The sequence below is a fragment of the Canis aureus genome, chromosome 2 (assembly GCF_053574225.1).
Source record: "Canis aureus isolate CA01 chromosome 2, VMU_Caureus_v.1.0, whole genome shotgun sequence".
In the NCBI taxonomy this organism is placed as follows: Eukaryota; Metazoa; Chordata; class Mammalia; order Carnivora; family Canidae; genus Canis; species Canis aureus.
This window is the reverse complement of record NC_135612.1, coordinates 9,341,642-9,362,290: the sequence shown is the minus strand read 5'-3', so window position 1 is coordinate 9,362,290 and position 20,649 is coordinate 9,341,642. Positions and strand designations below refer to the sequence as shown.

Here is a 20,649-nt window from a genome sequence, read left to right as displayed (position 1 = left end):
AACTAGAAGAGAGGTTGCAAAATTAAGTGCACTACATACAACAATTGAAAACACTTAGAATATAAATGTGTGTGTTGCCTTGTGTGTATGACTAAAATTTCAGCTAAAGAGTAGTCAAATCTTTTGCAGGGGTAAAAGTTGTTTGCTTATATGTGAATAACCAGGTTATAAAATTTCCCAAACATGGCATTTGGAGTGAGCAGCTTGTATTAATAAACTTTTTTTGAGCTGTGTTCTCCTTTGAAAAATAAAATGAAAACTCCAACCTTAGTTTGGATGGACACTGCCAGAGAACATGCTATTGGGCATATTCTAGTTAACTGAGATTACTTTTTTGCACACAGATTACTCTGACAAAGGAAAATGTGTATTGAAACAACTTGTGAGTTAATAAGGTAAAAATGGGTACAGTATTATATACTCAGTAGATACCTTTATGGAATACATGGATTCCTGTGCCATATTCAATTTAGAGACAACCCTTCTTATCATAATCGTTTCATTATGAATACAGTAAAAAAGCTATTGGACTTATATTTGCCTAATACTGTATGATTTAATCACTGTCTTTCCTTTGATGGCATTTGCAACATTTTTTAAAGTATTACTTGATTTGCTGTATGTTTGAAACTATTGAAAGTTTTTTTACCCCAATAAGAATTAGTACATTATGTAGCCTTGATCCTAAAGTACAAATATTTTGCCCATATCATCAGCATTATTGACCGGAGTCCCATGCATGTGGAGTTAATTGAAAATCATAAAATCTAATCTTTGTAATCTAGGAGTGTAAAAATAAAAACATGGGCTCAGTAAACCAAAAATTGTCATATATTCATTTCCTGCAAATTTCCAAAGCTTTGCTAGAAAAAAAAATAAAGCATTACCTACAAAAAATGTTGAAGTCTATATTGAAAAAAAAAAAAAACTATACAGCAGTAAGTTTAAGTTATTGTAATCTCCTTCCTTCCTCAAAGTGATATAAATCATAATGTCGATGAACCAGAGCTTCATTATTCTTTCAACATAAATAATGAGTTCTGGATGAGTAGGCAAGAGGATATTTATAAGACTATTTAAGTGCATTGATTTAGAGTAGTCAGTGAGCTCATAAAAGCACAGAAGACAACTGAAGGTAAATAGCAGGAAAGAGATATGGTAATTTAACACTGGGTTATTCTTTTGATGCTTGAAGGATATATACAGCGTATGGGTAAAGAATCAACACTGCCTCAGGAAAAGGAGGAAGAATTAGTCAAAGACTACAGTTAGACAAGATGAATAGGTCCTAGAGATCTGTACAGAATAGCACCTCTAGTCAACATAAGAGCTACTCTTCTAGCAAACTTTTCAATATACAATATTAAGTGTTGTTACCACAATGACCAAGAATAAAAATGGCAGGAGGAAACTTTTAGAGGTGATGGATATGTTAATGCATAGACTGTGGTGATGGTTTCACAGGTGGGTATTTATCTTCAAACTCATTGAGTTGTATACATTAAATATGGACAGCTTTTTTCAAAGGTATGAATGAATGCTGAGTTGGCTAATACTTCTCAAGTCCAAGCCAGCTGGTCTATTAAATGGTCTGATGAATTAAAGTTAATAAATAATAAGTTAATAAATTTTCTCAAATATATTTCATATATACATGAGAACAAGAGTAAATTTTTTTTTTTTTCAAATAGAGATCCTACTAGCTTTGCACTGTGGCAGTATCATAGCCAATGAGGTTTACCTGAGGCGTGATTATTGCTAATTGAAAATAGAGATCCTACTTTTGGTCTTTTTCATTCCTTCTGTAATTTCTACTCCAGATAAAGACATGACATGTTTTTGTCATAACTGTTGTTTTGTGTGACACAATATTTGTGAGTTAAGGATCATAATTTATAATTTTATAGCTGAATATTTAATAGATGAGAAACTAAATAACCTATACATACTATTTCTTGTTAAAAAAAAGAAAGCCTTCTTAAGGCTTTAAGAAATTAACCATGGTTTCATAGTGACTGAATGAGGAAAAAGTTGAGCATTACTACTTTTGAATGCATGAATAAGGTCAGTTAGTGAGGATTTGAATGTCCTATGGTTATTCTTCCTCAAATCCTTAAGGAAAATTTTAAAAGTTCACTTGTAATCTACAGTAAATGGATCCAGAAATATCCAGAAGGGCTCCAGGGCTTATTCAGACCACCATTTATTTCCCCAGCAAACAGTGCCTCCTATTGGGATAGGATAACTCCAGTAAAGGCTCTTCTCTCTTAGAAATGACTCTATAGACCCTTAATCATAGATTGAGTGGCTGGTTTATAATTCAGCAGTTGTTGACCTGAGGAAAAAAAAAATGCCTATATTTGAATCTAGGACCCTGCATAAGCACTACTGGTACCTTCATGCATATCAGAAGCAAAGGTGGTATGGCACAAATTCATGATAATGAACCTTGTATTAACAGTATATAAATAGATATGGCCAGAATTCTCTTCAGTTGACTAGTTTAATTAAAGCATAGGCATGGGGCAGCTGGGTGGCTCAGTGGTTGAACATCTACCTTTGGCTCAGGTTGTGATCCCAGGGTCCTGGGATGGAGTCTGGCATCAGGCTCCCTGCCTGCTTCTCCCTCTGTCTATTTCTCTGTGTCTCTCATGAATAAATAAATAAAATCATTAAAAAAAATCAGGCAAAATATAATGGAGGCCCCATATGGAAAACTAATCTTAATAATTTAAAATGAAACATTTTTATTGTACATGTGTATAAATATGAAATTAATACTCCTCATCTTACAGAGAACTCAAATAAGGTTCTAAGAATCCCATGCCATATAGGTCTCTGCTGATACTAAGTTACTGGGACCACACACAATTCACCAACAAGTCATACAACCATGAAAGGGTAACTTTTTTTTTTTTTTTTTTTTTTTTTTTTCTGTAAAATAACCCAGAAGTAATCAACAGGCTGAAAGAGTATTCACAATGTGGAAAACACATCCTTAGGTATGAGAAATCAAAACTTTTTTTTTCATTGAGTAGTGAAAAAAATCAAAAGAAAGAAAAACACAAGAAGCAGTAAATCAAAATCTTTTTTAAAATGATTTTTCTATTACAAAGCAAATTCCTAGTCAGAATATTAAACCTACAACAAAATTACCAAGGTATTTATCAGTAAGAAGTATTACCTCAAGAGCTCTGTGTTGGTTTCCTATTAGTGCTGTAACAGATTACCATAAATTAATTCTCTGGTAGTTCTGGAAGTCAGAATTCTGAAATGGTTTACACAAGGCCAAAATATCAATGTCATTTGGTATCTATTTTTTCTGAAGGCTCCAAGGAAGAATCCATTTGCTTATCTTTTTCAACTTCTAGAGGCCTGCCCTGTATTGCTGGGTTGTAGCCCCACATCAGACAAATATGTTTCCATTAGATGAATCTGATTGTGACTCTTCTGACTCTTTCTTAGAAGAACCCTGGTGATGGCACTAAGGTTAGATAATCCAGGATAGTATCCCATCTCAAGATCCTAAATGCAATCAAATTAAAAAAATAAATAACTCTTTTGCCACGCAAGATAACATTCACAGATCTAAAGATCAGAAGTGGTCACCTTTGGGATACCATTACTCTGCCTACCACAAGCTCATCGCACTGCTTATTATGGAAAACAAAACAATACCCTAGAGTGTTGTACAGGGAAAAAGCGCTGGATCTAAGCTCTGGCTCCGCTAGTATCTCACGGACACCTTGTGACAACTTCTATACATCACTAATTCTACGTATGTCTCCTTTTTCTAAGCAGTATAATCAAATGAGGTAACCTAGTGAAAGCGTTCTGCAAAGTATAACCTCATTTATAAAAAGAGGTAGGGCTTTATTCTGAGCTACACCACTAGTATATCTGGGCCTCTTCTCGTTTTCAAATGTAGTTTGGGACTGGAATTAATAGATAATTAGGCAATCCATCCAGCTGTGAAGTTCTTTTTAAAATACATGAATGAGGACCATTTTTTTTATATAATCTACATTTTTAAAGCTATTTGCAGTACTTCCAGTCCAAATTTGTTGCTGCTATGATTGAACATTTGCATCTGTGAATGAACACATTCAGAAAAGAGAGCCTACTACCTTCAAAGCTGTTAGCTTCATGTGTAATCCTGTCTGAATGATAAAACATTTATTTTATGTTGAATGGGCATCTGTCTTCCTGTTGCATCCCCTTGGATGTGGTGATAACATATTTTTAACAATGTCATGGGAGGGGCCCCTGGGTGGTACAGTCAAGCATTTAACTCTTGGTTTTGGTTCAGGTCATGATCTCATGATCCTGAGGTGGAGCCCACGTTGGGTTCTGCACTCAATGTTGAGATCATCTCCTCCTTCTGCCCCTCGGCCTACTCACACAAGTGCTCTCTCTAAAATTAAAAAAAAAAAAAAATTATCCTAGGAAGTTGTACAATCATTATCGAAGGCATTTTTATATATGTTCTGAAGACAGATATTGCTCAAAAAAGATAAATTTTTAAAATTGCAGTGGAAATAGAAACCCATTTAATTTGTTATTGCAACTGCATTTTGATCCATTCCATTTAGATACACAAATGTTTTATGAAAGTCAACTACTTCCATTGAACTCTTCACCCTGTATTGTACCTTTTGGACCATTTTACTGAGATAAAAAAGCTTATTCTAGCAAATGAGATCACTGAGTAGGTTAGTAACAATTTTTCCTCAAATAGTTGCTTGTTTATGTAATACTTCTTGACTTGAAAATTTGTCGCTCCTCTGGTCGTTAATAAACACATTTTTTGTTCAATATTTCCTGGTTTTAACTTCAAGGATTCGATAATTGTCAAAGTTACTGTTGTTAAAAGTATTACCTTTTATTTTAGTGTTTTCACAGATAATGTTGGTCAGTATTATTACAAAATAAAAAGTAAATCCCATACACCATTTGCCAATTCCTTCTAATGGTCACATATTGTATAAGTACAGTATATTACAGCTAAAATCCACCAATTACATCAATTCTATTCAGGTTTCACAATCTTTACATGCATTCTGTGTGTATGTATATTCTGTGCAGTTTTCACATGTGTACATTTGTGTGACCAGCAGAAGAGGTTTACCTCTATTGTGCTACCCCTCGGGCTCCCCACAGGCATCATCTTGTCCTGTTCTTGCTCCTCTCCTTCTTCCATCTTTTTCTGACACAGTTGCCAGTGAAGAAAGGAAATATTTTCAATAAATTATGTTAGAAAAACTAGATAAACATACACCAAAAAGCAAAACAAAACAAAAACTTTATCACATACAAAATACAAATGAACTTTATTCCGAATGGATCATAGACCAAAAGATTGGAGTTAAGCTATCAAACTGCTAGAAGAAAAATGGGTTGGAAATTTACTTTTTGCCTCATAATATAAATTACAGATACTAAACATAAAATATAAAACCCTAAAAATATTAGAAAATTAAATGTTCAAAACTTAAAGGATAAAAACCCATTTAACAAGCTAAAATATGAAGGCATCCTATAAGAACTATTGGACAAAAATTTAATTACATAATATTAAACTTTTATAAAAGTATATCAAGAACAAGTTTTTTTTTCCAAAGTAGTAATAAACTGAGGAAAATATTTAAGACCCATGTGAGAAAAAATTATTTAAAAAATGGAATGAAAAAATGACCCAATATTTGGAAAAGTTTTAAACAAACCATTAAAAATGTATTAAAATTACTTTTAAATATAAGCAAATATTTAACCTCACATGCTATCAGGGAAATAAAAAGAAAATTTCTTCCTCAATCACACAATAAAGGAAAAATTAAGAAAAAGATAGGTTTAAAATATTTGGTAATTCTAAGAACTGGCTAAAGTGGAAGCCTGTATCTACCCTCCCCTTTACCCATTTTGCCCGTCACCTCCTTCCCCTGACAATCATCAGTTTTTTCAATTTATGTGGATAATTCTGTTTATCTGTTCCTTAGATCTCACATGTGATTGAAATCCTATGGTATGTCTTTCTCAGCCTGACTTAATTCACTTAGTGTAATAAAATCTAGGTCCACCCATATTGTCACAAATGGCACAGTCTCGTCTTTTCTATGGCTGTGTGATTATCCACAACCTACATATCACATCTTCCTTATCTGTTAATCAATTGATGGACACTTAAGTTGCTTCCTTTTCTGGGGTACAGTGTATACTGCTGAAATAACCAGGAGTGCGTGCATCTTTTTGAATTAGTGCTTACATTTTCTTTGGGTAAATGTCCAGTAGCAGAATTACTGGATCCTATGGTATTTCCATTTATCATTTTTTGAGAAAACCCCAAACTATTTATCATAATGGTTGTATCACTTTGCAATCCCATCAACAGTAAGTACATGAGGGCTCCATTTTCTCCATATCCTCGCCAAAACCGGTTTGTCTTTGATGTTAGCCATTCTCACAGGTGTAATGTGAGGTTTCCTTTTGGTTTTGATTTGCATTTCCCTGAGGATGAGTGATGTTGAGCATCTTTTCGCGTGTCTATTGGCCATCTGGGTGTCGTCTTTGGGAAAATATCCATTCAGGTCCTCTGTCCATTTTTTAATCAGATGGGATGTGTGTGTGTGTGTGTGTGTGTGTGTGTGTGTGTGTGTGTGTGTGTGTGTTGAGTGTGGAAGTTCTGCATGTACTTTGGAAATCAACCCCTTATGATATACATCCTTTGCATATATGTTCTCCCATTTAATAGGCTGCTTCTTTGTTTCATTGTTGTTTTTTTATGCTGTACAGAATGTTTTTGTTTTGACATAGTCTCAATACTTTATTTTTGCTTTTGTTTCCCTTGCTGTGGGAGACACACGTAGAAAAATGTTTCTAGAGTCCATGTGTCAGAAATTACTGCCTATGTTCCCTTATATGGTTTTCGTGGTTTCAGGCTTTACATTTAGGCCTTTAATCCATTTTGAGTTTATTTTTATGTGTATGGCATAAGAAAATAGTCCTGTTTCATTTGTCCAGTATTCTCAGCACCATTTGTGGAAGATACTGTCTTTTTGCCATTATATATTCTTAACTCCTATGTCATAGATTAATTGATAAGCATGAGTTTATTATTTCAGCTTTCTTAAACTTAGGTGTGTGGCCTGACATGTGCTCTATTCTGGAGGTTGTTCTGTGTGCATTGAAAACCATGTGTATTCTGTAGGCTTTGGATAGAATATTCTGTATCCATCATTTCTTTGTATGTTTTTTAATTGGAATTGGATTTGGCAACATTAGTATAATACCCAGTGGTCATCCTGTCCCCTGCCCATCACCCAGTCACCCCATCCCCCGCTCTCCTCCCCTTCCACTACCCCTTGTTCATTTCCCAGAATTAGGAGCCTCTCATGGTTTGTCACCCTCTCTGATATATCCCACTCATTTTCTCTCCTTTCCCTTTAATCCCTTTCACTGTTTATTATATTCCCCATATGAGTGAAACCATGTGATGATTGTCCTCCTCTGATTGACTGACTTTACTCAGCATAATACCCTCCAGTTCCAACCACATCAAAGCAAATGGTGGGTATTCGTCATTTTTCGTGGCTAACATTCCACTGTATACATAGATCACTTCTTCCTTATCCGTTCATCTGTCGATGGACACGGAGGCTCCTTCCACAGTTTGGCTATTGTGGACATTGCTGCTAGAAACATCGGGGTGCAAGTGTCCTACCGTTTCACTGCATCTATATCTTTGGGGTAAATCCCCAACAGTGCAATTGCTGGGTCGTAGGGCAGGTCTATTTTTAACTCTTTGAGGAACCTCCACAAAGTTTTCCAGAGTGGCTGCACCAGTTCACATTCCCACCAACAGTGCAAGAGGGTTCCCCTTTCTCCACATCCTCTCTGACATTTGTTGTTTCCTGCCTTATTAGTTTTCACCATTCTCACTGGTGTGAGGTGGGATCTCATTGTGGTTTTGGTTTGTATTTCCCTGATGGCCAGTGATGCGGAGCATTTTCTTACATGCTTGCTGGCCATGTGTAGGTCTTCTCTGGTGAAATGTCTGTTCATGTCTTTTGCCCATTTCATGATTGGATTGTTTGTTTCTTTGCTGTTGAGTTTAATAAGTTCTTTATAGATCTTGGATGCTAGCCCTTTGTCAGGTCATTTGCAAATATCTTCTCCCATTCTGTAGGTCGTCTTTTAGTTTTGTTGACTGTTTCCCTCACTGTGCAGAAGCTTTTTATCCTGATGAAGTTCCAATAGTTCATTTTTACTTGTTTCCCTTGTCTTCATAGATGTGAATTGAAAGAAGTTGCTGTGGCCAAGTTCAAAAAGGCTGTTGCCTGTGTTCTCCTCTAGGATTTTGATGGATTCTTGTCTCGCATTTAGATCTTTCATCCAAGTTTATCTTTGTGTGTGGTGTAAGAGAATGGTCTAGCTTCATTCTTCTGCATGTGGATGTCCAATTTTCCCATCACCATTTATTGAAGAGACTGTCCTTTTTCCAGTGGATAATCTTTCCTGCTTTGTCAAATATTAGTTGACCATAGCGTTGAGGGCCTATTACTGGGTTCTCTTTTCTGTTCCATTGATCTATGTGTCTGTTTCTTTGTGCCAGTACCACACTGTCTTGATGATCACAGCTTTGTAGTACAACCTGAAATCCGGCATTGTGATGCCCCCGGCTCTGGTTTTCTTTTTCAATATTCCCCTAGCTATTCAGGGTCTTCTCTAATTCCACACAAATCTTGAGATTATTCGTTCCAATTTTGTGAAGAAAGTCTGTGGTATTTTGATAGGGATTGCATTGAGTGTGTAAATTGCCCTGGGTAGCAGAGACATTTTCACAATATTAATTCTGCCAATCCATGAGCCTGGAATATTCTTCCAGCTCTTTGTGTCTTCCTCAATTTCTTTCAGAAGCTTTCTGTAGTTTTTAGGGTATGGATCCTTTACTCCATTGGTTAGGTTTATTCCTAGGTTTCTTAGGCTTTTGGTACAATTGTAAATGGGACTGATTCCTTAACTTCTCTTTTTCAGTCTCATCATTAGTGTATAGAAATGCCACTGTTTTCTGGGCATTGATTAACCTGCCACACTGCCGAATTGTTGTATGAGTTTTAGCAATTTTGGGGTGGAGTCTTTTGGGTTTTCTATGTACAGTATCATGTCATCTGAGAAGAGGGAGAGTTTTTCTTCTTTGCCAATGTGAATGCCTTTTATTTATTTTTGTTGCCTGATTGCTGAGGCTAGGACTTCTAGTACTATGTTGAATAGCAGTGGTCAGAGTGGACAATCCTTCGTGTTCCTGATCTTAGGGGAAAGGCTCCCAGTGTTTCCCTATTGAGAATTATATTTGCTATGGGCTTTTCATAGATGGCTTTGAAGATGCTGAGGAATGTTCCTCTATCCTACATTCTGAAGAGTTTTGATCAGAAATGGATGATGTATTTTGCCAAATGCTTTCTCTGCATCTATTGAGAGGATCACATGGTTCTTGTTTTTTTTCTCTTGTTGATGTGATCTATCACGTTGTTTTACAAGTGTTGAACCAGCCTGGAATCCCAGGAATAAATCCCACTTGGTCATGGTGAATGATCTTCTTAATGTACTGTTGGATCCTATTGGCTAGTATCTTGTTGAGAATTATTGCACCTGTGTTCATCAGGGATATTGGTCTATAATTCTCCTTTTTGGAGGGGTCTTTGTCTGGTTTTGGAATTAAGGTGATGTTGGCCTCATAACACCAGTTTGGAATATTTCATCTCTTTCTGTCTTTTGGAGTAGCTTTAGTAGAATAGGTATTGTTTCTTCTTTAAATGTTTGATAGAATTCCCCTGAGAAGCCATCTGGCTCTGGACTTTTGTGTGTCAGGAGGTTTTTGGTGACTGCTTCGATTTCCTCCCTGGTTATCAGCCTGTTCAGGTTTTCTATTTCTTCCTGTTCCAGTTTTGGTAATTTGTGAATCTCCAGAAATGTATCCATGTCTCCTAGATTGCCTAGTTTATTGGCATATAGCTGCTCATAATACGTTTTTAGAATCATTTGTATTTCCTTGGTATTGGTTGTGATCTCTCCTCTTTCATTAATGATTTTATTAATTTGTCTTTCTCTTTAAGAAGGCGGGTTAATGGGATCCCTGGGTGGCGCAGCGGTTTAGCGCCTGCCTTTGGACCAGGGCGCGATCCTGGAGACCCGGGATCTAATCCCACGTCAGGCTCCTGGCATGGAGCCTGCTTCTCCCTCTGCCTATGTCTCTGCCTCTCTCTCTCTCTCTCTCTCTGTGTGACTACCATAAATAAAAAAAAAAAAAGATATGCCATTAACCCGCCTTCTTTATGTTATTAATTCTTTCAAAGAACCAACTCCTGGTTTTATTGACCTGTTCTACAGTTCTTCTGGTCTCTATCTTTATTAACTCTCTTCTTCTGCTTGGTGTAGGTTATACTTGCTGTTCTTTCTCCAGTTCCTTTAGGTGGGAGGTTAGCTTGTGTATTTGAGTTTTTTCCAATTTTTTTGAGGGAGGCTTGTATTGCCATGTATTTCCCTCCCAAAGATTTTGAACGGTTGTATCTTCACTTTTATTAGTTTCCATGAATCTTTTTAATTCTTCTCTAATTTCCTGGTTGACTCATTCATCTTTTAGCAGGATGCTCTTTCACCTTCATATGTTTGAGTTTCTTGCAAATTTCTTGTGATTGAGTTCTAATTTAAAGCATTGTGGTCTGAAAATATGCAGGGGACAATCCCAACTCTTTGGTATCAGTTGAGACCTGATTTCTGACCCAGTATGTGGTGTATTGTGGAGAAAGTTCCATGTGCACTTAAGAAGAATGTATATTCAGTTGTGTTCGGATGCAAAATTCTGTATGTATTTGTGAAATCCACCTGGTCCAGTGTATCATTTAAAGCTCTTGTTTCTTTGATGACATTTTACCGAGAAGATCTGTCATTTGCAGAATATGCCATGTTGAAGTCTCCTACACTTAAGTATTATTATCTAAGTATGTCTTTACTTTGGTCATTAATTGATATACTTGGCAACTTCCGCATTAGGGGCATAAATATTCATGATTGTTAGGTCCTCTTGTTAGATAGATACTTTAAGTATGATACAGTATCCCTCTTCATCTCTTACTACAGTCTTTGGGATAAACTTTAGTTTATCTGATAGGAGGATTGCTACCCCTGCTTTCTTCTGAGGACCATTTGAATGGTAAATAGTTCTCCACCCTTTCATTTTCAGGCTGGAGGTGTTCCTAGGTCTAAAATGTGTCTCTTGTAGACAGCAAATAGATGGGTCTTGCTTTCGTATCCAATCCAATACCCTGCGTCTTTTGATGGGATCATTTAGCCTATTCATGCTCAGAGTTACTATAGAAAGACGCAAATTTAGTGTCCTCCTAATACCTATTTTTTGTGGCTTATTTCTTTTGGACTTTGTCTTTCTTTTACAGGGTCCCCCTTAATGTTTCTTGCAGAGCTGGTTTGGTGGTCACATATTCTTTCAGTTTCTGCCTGTCTTGAAAACTATCTCTCCTTCTATTCTAAATGAGAGCCTTGCTGGATAGAGTATTCTTGGCTGCAGGTTCATCTTATTTAGGACCCTGAATATATCCTGACAGCCCTTTCTGGCCTGCCAGGTCTCTGTGGAAAGGTCTGCTGTTAGCCTATTACTTCTCCCCATAAAGGTTAGGGATTTCTTGTCTCTTGCTGCTTTAAGGATTTTCTCTTTATCTTTGTAATTTGCAAGTTTCACTACTAAATGTCGAGGTGTTGAATGCTTTTTATTGATTTTTTTTTTTTGGGGGGGGAACCTCTTTATCTCCTGGATTAGAGTTTCCCTCCCAAATTAGGGTAGTTCTCAGCTATGATTTGTTCAAATATGTTTTCTGAGCCTGTGTCCCTCTTGGTGTTCTCTGGAACCCCAATTATACATAGATTTTTCCTTCTCTGGCTATCATATATTTCCTTCAACCTTTCCTCATGGTCTCTTAACTGGTTTTTTGTTTTGTTTTGTTTTGTTTTTTTTTTTTTCCCCTCAACTTCCTTGCCATCAACTTGTCTTCTATGTCACTGTTTCTTCTACTTCATTAACTCCTGTCATTAGGACCTCCAGTTTGGATTGCATCTCATTTAACTGATTTTTAATTTCGGCCTGATTAGATCTAAATTCTGCAGTCATGAAGTCTCTAGAAGCCTTGATGCTTTTTTCCAGAGCTATCAGTAGCTTTATAAATGTGCTTCTGAAGCTTTCTGACATCGAATTGTAATCCAAATTCTGTAACTCTGTGGCAGAGAGTATTGTTTCTGATTCTTTTGTGGTGAGTTCTTCCTTCTAGTCATTTTGCTCTGTGCAGAGTGGCTATATGAGTGGGCTGAATCAAGACTACCAACCACAATCTAAGTAAATTTCACCCTAGATGATTTTGACGAGGTCAGAGACCAGAACAAAATAATACAAAAGGACCACTAAAGTGAAAAATTAATTTTAAAATAAAGTAGAAAAAAAAAAAAAGAATCGCAAAGAAGAAGAGGAAAAAAAGGGAGAAGAAAAGAAAAGAGGGAAAAACACAAGAAGAATGGCAGGGGGTACTGGGAGATGGTGGTGGTGAGGAAGTTATAGTGGAGGGAGAGAGTAGTCTACCTGAGGGGTCCTAGAGGGCGATCCTCTTGGTTCTGAGTGTATTCAGTTCTGTATGTTAGGCGATGATCAGTCCCAGATTTATATAAACCAGCAATACTTGTAGAGAGCCCCACCATTGACCATCAGAACATACAGGAGATAAAAGAGGGGCAGGATGGGAAGGAAGAGAGAATATAACCTCACAGAATGAACCTGCACGGTATACCCCTTGGTTGTGGGTGCTGCTGGTCATGTTTTAGAAGGAATTAAGTTCCCCCCCATCATAAAACAAAGTGAGCAGAGAAAACAAAAACCACAAAAGTATCTTGTATATCTCCCAAAATTAGGTTGAGTATGTTGAAGGGAATTTTAGAAATGGAAAATATATCTAGGACCTGAAATTGTAGAAATACAAAAGCCAAGAAGGAAGAATCTTAAAAACCAAGAGCTGGTAAAATATTGTAGTTAAAGGGGGAAAAGAGGAAAAATACGGAAATTTATAGTCTGATAATAAAACGAGTTATCCTGGAAAACCGGGGGGTAAAGGAGGGGTACTCACCGGTTCTGTATAGTGTAAATCCCTCTACTTTCCCTGGAGCTTCTCAGTGCTGCTGCGTTGGGAACTTGCTCCTCCCCGACCTCCCAGCGGGTCTCTGGGGGAGGGGCTGCCGCTGGTCTCAGGTGTGTGCACCTGGGGAGATGCCTCGTCCCTGCCGGGTGCAGCTCAGGTGAGCTGTGGATGCGGGAGGCCCTGTCCCCTGGGACCCTGCCCTCCCCCACCCCCAACCCCCTCCCCGTGGAACATGGAGGAGCGACCACACCGGGGCCAGGTCTCCAGCTCCAGGGTCAGCTCCCCGCCAGTAACACACTGGCCTGGGTGCTGGGGCCGGAGTGCTGTTCATGGCTGGGTGCCCGGCACGTGGAGGGTCCTCTCTGGCCTGAGTCCCTGCCCCCCGGCAGGGGGGTCCTCACCCTCCCCCCACCCCCACTGCCCTCCCTGGCAGGGAGGAGAATCCTGGCTGTGTCCCCACAGGTGCTCTGGGATCCGGGCCCTATGCTGCTGGACCCACTTGGGGCTGCCTCCTCCCAGGGATCAGGGCTCAGCCCCCTCCTCCTGCAGACCCCGTCTCCAGGGATGGGGCTCAGCCTCCTCTGCCAGGAGCTCTCCCCCCCCCCCAAAGGATCGGGGCTCAGCCCCTCTGCCCGGAGCCCTCCCCCACCCCAGGGATCGGGGCTTAGTCTCCTCCTCCCGCAGACCCCGTCTCCAGGGATCCGGGCTCAGCCCCCTCCGCCCACCCCTCCCCGCCCTCCTACCTCGTGAGAGGTGAACCCCTTGTCCGAGTGGCGCCAGGCTGCAGTCCGGGGGGCAGCGGGGGGCCCCGGGGGCGAGGCCCCTCCGGCCGAGGTCGAGCAGGTTAACGGTGGCCTCACCTGGACGGGCCCCTCCCCGAGCCCCTCCCTGAGCCCCTCCCCGAGCCCCTCCCCGAGCCCCTAAGCTGCTTTCCTTTTTGCTGCCCGCAAACCTGGCTCTCCCCTTGGCCGTACTTTCTGGGGCTGCTGCACTCTCAGCTCGAAAACGCCCCCGCAAGGTCTGTGTCCAGGGAAAACGCGGTCCCCGAGAAAGACACTGAAAGGTCGCCTCTGTCTCTGCTTTCACAGGTATGGGGGCAAGTCCTAGGAAAGGCCGCAGCCCACACCCACCCCGATTGTGCCCCTGAGCACTTCCCGCAAGCGCTTCCTCTCGGAACCCGTGTGTGTCCCTCAAGGACACGGTTTCACGGCTGATTTTCCTGCCCGGATGGTCTCTCCGCTGATAAAAGTGGATGTTAAAATCCCCCACTACTAAAACATTGTTTTCAATTTCTTTGCCAAATCTTTTTTCCTTGATTCAATCCCTTGATCATTATGCACTGCCCTCCCATGCCTCTTGCTACAATCTATTTTAAAGTCTATTTTGTCTGATAGAAGTATTGCTACCTTTTTTTTTTCTTTTTTCTTTTTTTTTTGTTTCCATGTATATGGTGAATGGTTTTCCACCCTTTCACTTAAGTTCTGTAAGCTACGTCTCTCTATCTGAGGTGAATTTCTCATAAGCAGCATATAGATGGTTCTGGTTTTTCATCCATTCTGCTACCCTGTGCCTTTTGAATGAAGTGTTTGGTCCATTTCCATTTAAAGAAATTACTGATAGGTACGTACTTAGTGCCACACTGTTAACCTACCTTCTGGTTGTTGTGCGGGTAGCTCCCTTTTCCTTTATTTTTCTCTTCTCCTCTTTGTGATTGATGAGTTTCTGTAGTGTTTGGCTTTCTTCCCTTTTTTGTGTATCTCTTAAGATTTTAGATTTGTGGTTGCCATGAGGTTTATATACAACACCCTAGGTATATGATAGTCTCTATTAAGTTGAAGTTCAAATACATTTTAAGTTTTCTTTTTACTTCCCTTTTATATGTATACTGTCATCTTTTCTCTCTTGTTTTTACATCTGATGATGGCATTCTTTTCCACTTAAGATGTACCTTTAACATTTGTTGTAAATCTGGTTTAGTGGTGAAAAAGTCTTTAAACTTTTGTCTCCTTCAATTTTAAATGATACGCATGCTACACCTTCCTGGCCTACAAATTTTCTGCTGAAAAAGCAGTAGTCTTCAAGGGTACAAGGGTAAACATAATATTTTATTTTACTTTTCTCTTGCTATTTTTAAAATTCTATTGACCCTTTGACACTTGAATCATGTGTGGCAGTGTGGACCTCCTCGTGTTTATCTTGTTTGGAATGCTCAGTGCTTCTTCAACCTGGAAATTTAGTTCTTCCCCTGGATTAGGGAAGTTTTCAGCTATTATTTCTTAAAGTAAGCTATATGCCTCTTTCTCTATTCCTTTAATGGGATCCCTAAAACATTAGGTGAACCACATTGATGTTAAAGAAATCCCTTAACCTATTTTATTGTTTAAAAATTATTTTCTCAAAAAAAATGAAATAAAATAAGGGCAGCCCAGGTGGCTTAGCAGTTTAGCACCACCTTCAGCCCAGGGCCTGATCCTGGAGACCCGGGATCGAGTCCCACGTCGGGCTCCTGGTGCATGGAGCCTGCTTCTCCCTCTGCCTGTGTCTCTGCCTCTCTCTCTCTGTCGCCCTGTCTCACGGAGTTCTTTTTCTCTTCTCTCCAGCTTAGTGAGCATCTTTACAATTATTACTTTAAATTTTTTATCTGGTATAGTGCCTATCTCCATTTAATTTTGTTCTTTTTCTGAGGCTTTGTCTTATTCTTTTTTGGAACATTCTCTGTGTGTTTCTATGGATTTGTGGAAGAGCTACTTCTCCTAATCCTGAAGGAATGGTCTCATGGATGGTTGTTCTCTACTTAGACTGTAGATACTTGGTGAATTCACTGGCTGTTTGGAGCTGCGGCTGTCCCGGGCTGGGGTTCCTGGAGCTTCATACACACTGGGCACCCTGGAACAACAGCTTAGGCTGAAGCAGGTACAAGCTAGGGGGTCCCAGGATTCTCTATGCTGAAAGCACTCTGGCTGGCTAGCTGCAATTAAAGTGGAGTCACGTTGAGGGTTCCTGATGGGGTGGCTAGAACTGTTGCAGGCATGGGCCAGGGGTTTCTAGGGTACTCTATGCAGGGGGCACTCTGATGGCTGGAATGAAAGAAGACATCAGCCAGAAGGTACCAGAGCACTCAGCACCAGGGATGCCTTAGCAATCCGCCTAAATCCAAAACGGTGAGGGCCTGGAGTGTTCTAGTGTGCTTTTTACCTATGTCACCTTGGCAAAAAAGTCGTCTAGAGCTATGGTGAATTCTAACCAGGACTGTCTCAGTGTCCATGGTCCTATGGCAGCTTTGGGGTAGCCGGGGTTGCTGTGGGCGAAGGGCCCTGGAATCACTGAGGTGGCAGGCTGGTTATGGTGCCTGGACTGTGCATTGGTCTCTGCTTTCAAGGGAGAGCAGTGGAGACTGTCAGCCCCTCCCCTAGGAGAGAGTTTCAGCAGCTCTTGGTTTGATAGGGTTCTAGAACTGGCTCTTTTATATGCTCGCTGTTCTTTTAAATAGTCAGGGGTTTTTTGTGCATCAGGGCAGTTGTGGTCCTATTAAAAATCATAGAAAATTCATATGGTCTGATTCCATTTATAAAGAAAATCACACTTATCACAAAACAAGGTTTTTTCATCAATGATCACTTATAGTTTTACTGAACTTCTCTATAGCTATGTGTGTGATTGTATTCAAAACTTGGTCAATATATTTTAAATACCCGTTTACCATCCTGTAACACACTAAGTGGGAAAATGTATTTCATATAATCACTGTCAATCCATTATAACTCTTTCTTGATTTTTTTTTTTTTTTTAGAAGTTAGAATGATAAGAGGTATCTAATCTCAGGAGATAAAGAAAATCATACATACTGCATGACTGTATACCACCTGCAAAATCCTAAGAATCAGTCAACGTTTTAGCAATATATTGTAAAAATATGTGATACGTGATAGAGCAAGCATGTTTGTTTAAGTGCGAAAGACAAGTTTCGTTTGAAAATAACAAATTAGAATTTAAAGGAATGCAAACTTCACCTCCACTGTTGTTTCATTCAGGAATACCAGTTTGTATGATAAAGGATTTTCAAACGTGTTAGGCTCTTAATATACAATAAGAATTTGACTTTACTGCTCATCTCGCTTATAATCTCTGCCTCGAGGCTACAAAAACATTCTACTTTAGACTTGAATAAAAATGATAAATGTAAGATATTAAAAGTCAGATGAGAAGTTTCTATATAACGGAGTCTAATCAAAAGGGAAACTATTCTTTAGTCAGCTTACCAGATAAGTCCTAAACTTGGGAATAAGCTTTAGGAGGTTTAATAATGTCAAAGCTTTTCACGTTGCCACCTGATAGAGAAGAAATTGCCATAAAAGCTCCTAGAAAGAAAGTCAAACAGATGCTCAATTCCTGAATTTAAGAAAATGCTTAATTTAAAAGTGTATTTAACACCTTTTAATTTTCATTGGTAAAAAGCCTAACTTTAAAAAAATCTTTTTCTTTCTTTTATCATCACCTGCTGCCTTCGTGTTCCCTTGGAAAAGTAAAGCTTAATGAGATATTCTTGTGGAACAATAGAGTTTCTTAAAAGAAAATTAGAATGCTTTCTCCTGAAGGGATTTACAGATTAATTTGCACAATCACCTCAATATAAGGGAGGAAATGAAAGAAAAAAAAATGGAAAGAATTTCACCCCCATGTGTTAAATTATACAGAGAGCCTTAGCTGCCTTTTTTCAATGTGGACTATTCCAGGGTTTTTTTTTTTTTTGTGTGTGTGTGTGTGTGTGTGTGTGTGTGTGTGTGTGTGCAGGTGGCTCACTACTCAGTCAGGAAGGACAGGTAAGCATCAGCAGCAGAATGGAGGCTGGCAAACATTTAAGTCACGCTTAAAGTAGAGTGTAACTCTCTAGCTCTATTTTTTTTTTTAATTTTGTTTAGCCTTTGCTAAGGGCTGATGGGAGGAAAAAAGGCATAAGATTTTTAGAACTTATCTGTGATTAATACCCCTCCTGGTATATACACAGGCATACAGCTTTGTATGACAGCTTACACCAAATCCAGGGACACACTCCCTCCATCCCCTACACACACAGCTAGTGAGAGGGGGAAAAACACAAAACAAAAATAGACTACCTGTTTCACAAATGACCTCAATAATCTCTATGTACATGAACAGTATCCATTAGACTGGAATCTCTGGTTATGAAACTTTTTTTCCCCTTGGGTTCATTAGGCCTTTTTGGTTTATCACACAATTTTAGGTTCCGTGGTTCCCAATATTTATGTCCGAGAATGTCATCTGAAAAGCCACATTATAATTGAAACATATTTTTTATACATTGTCAGAAGTAGTCTTAGTTATTACTTACTTGGATCCCACATTTAATTGTGGCTCCCTGTGACTCTTGCTTTAATCAGCCATCACACAGCTGAATGGGAAATTCTTGAGATACAGCAATGCGTTGGCACAGCTGAAATCACAGAAAAAAGGCAACTAGATCCGCTATGGACAAGACCCACTACTCAACTGCCAGCCAACTTCCTATACACTGTAAAAACTGGAATTTGAGAAAGCCATCGGAGAGCTCTACTAAAAAATAAACACTCTAACACACAACCAAAGAATAAACAGAAAAGCCCTCTGGAAAGGAACATAATAGAACACTGAAATTTCACCAAGAATTGGCCATATTGAATAGAAAGAAGGAGGACTTCATGTAATTTTTCAAACTTAGGCAGTTCTCAGGGACAGAATTTAATCTCTGAATTTAGGAAAAGGACAATGTGCAGCTAAAAAAATAAAGCTACCCAAACTAGGCAGGACAAGACCACGGTAATGCTTGTGCCAAGGAACCACCGGCTTGAGTGGCTTCCTTCCTAGGAGTGAAAATTAGCTGGTAACTGTTGAGAGTTACCTAGCTTCCCTCTGCCAGGATCCATGTAGGAAACAGGATTTAGCTACTATTAAATCTTATTTCTGTGCCCTACCAATTTTGACTAAACTTTAGCCAATTTTTTTGCATTATTACAATAAGCAATGAAATATCCCCAGTGTCGCAGTTAATGAAAAAGCAAGGCAAATCTCTACCTTCAAAGCTTTTAGTTTATTAGTAATAATTATAAGTTCAAAAACTAATATATGTAAAGGGGAGCAGAAGTACTATGAAAGGAATCCGACGATTCCATTTACTTGAAAACTACCATTAAATATACACAAGTGCAAATACTGCCTGCCAGAGCAGTTTAAGAATTATCTAGAGTGGCCACAAAATATAAAGAAAGAAAGAAACAAAAAGCTAAGTACCTTTGAAGAACCAAACAGGTAGCTGAAGTAAATTTTTTTGCTATATACATGTTCATAAATAAGTGATACACTTATTCTAAGTTAAGTTTCTTGCCAAAAGGGTTTTTATAAAGGATTCAGTTTAAGAAAGCTCAGCAAACTCCTTCAAATAGACTCATTTTAATGCTAGGAATATTACTGTATTTTCTATCACTCTGACACAAAAATCAGAATATTTCTATAAGTGCATTTTCTCAACGCCTGCATTGATAAAGTAATGAATCATCAACTTTCTCATAACAATCCAAGTTCATCCTTTCTGAACTCGCAGCACCACCAATAAAGTCTTCAGTTTTAAAAGCCTCCATCTACATTCATGTCGCAAGAAAAAGTGAGAAAACAGTGCCAACAAACTTAATCTTCCTAGTATTTCAAAAAAGAAAAAAAAAAACCCTGTTTCAAAAGATAATGTCTAATTTTTGGACACTGACAATGTGTTCCATTATAACCCAAATTATATTCTTTCTGTACAGTTTTTGCTATATATTTTGATTCAGATTAATGTTGTAGATAACAGAAACCACTCTTTTATGTTTGTTTTTTAAAGATTTTTGCTTATTTATTCATGAGAGACACAGAGAGGCAGAGGGAGAATCAGGTTCCTGGCGGGGATCCCGATGTGGGACTCGGTCCCCGGGCCCCGGATCACACCCTGAGCTGAAAGCAGACATTGAACCCCTAAGCCACTCAGGTACTCCAGAAACCATTCATTTTTGAACCCTAGCAACACTAGAGAGTCAAGTAGCTGGAGAGTACTTAGCTTTCAATTAATAGATGAGATCGTTGAGCCCCTGTGTCTTCAGGCATCAGGATGGACATTGTCATATACAAGAATAGCAGATAAGCCCACTGCACAACACATTTACTGTCTTTGTTTGTAACTAAAACTGTGAACAAATGTAAATAAAACAAATGCATTGCAGCTCTAGAATATTTTTATTTCTGGGACACATCTCCTTTTGTAATATCCATATATATGGTACAATTACTAGGTTCCAGGAAAAAAAAAAAAATCCTATTCCCCTGCTGAGACTATCCTGGACTGGACCTTGTAAAGAATTCTCCTACCTCAGCACTGACAAAAAGTCTGGATAGAAACATGTGGCAGGAAGGGGCCTGTTTTGGGAAAGGAAGTCTA

At 38.9% G+C, this 20,649-nt stretch overlaps 1 long non-coding RNA gene and 1 pseudogene across 4 annotated transcripts in view; one reads left to right on the top strand and one right to left on the bottom strand.

Annotated features, from left to right (window-relative positions):
* Positions 1–1,701: 1,701 nt before the first annotated feature.
* On the top strand, positions 1,702–1,856 carry LOC144304139 (U4 spliceosomal RNA; annotated as a pseudogene).
* A 932-nt stretch (positions 1,857–2,788) lies between these two features.
* Positions 2,789–20,649, bottom strand: part of LOC144292679 (uncharacterized) — a 107,337-nt gene continuing 89,476 nt past the window's right edge. For 3 of the 4 annotated variants that reach the window (XR_013360033.1, XR_013360035.1, XR_013360034.1), the window contains exons 2-7: positions 18,538–18,639; positions 17,447–17,545; positions 14,839–14,993; positions 13,176–13,326; positions 5,129–5,206; positions 4,162–4,414 (exon numbers count right to left, since the gene is read on the bottom strand). This is a non-coding gene — a long non-coding RNA (uncharacterized LOC144292679). Of the gene's footprint in view, positions 3,526–4,127; positions 4,415–5,128; positions 5,207–13,175; positions 13,327–14,838; positions 14,994–17,446; positions 17,546–18,537; positions 18,640–20,649 lie in introns of those variants that run through there. The other variant, XR_013360036.1, reaches the window with a different exon arrangement.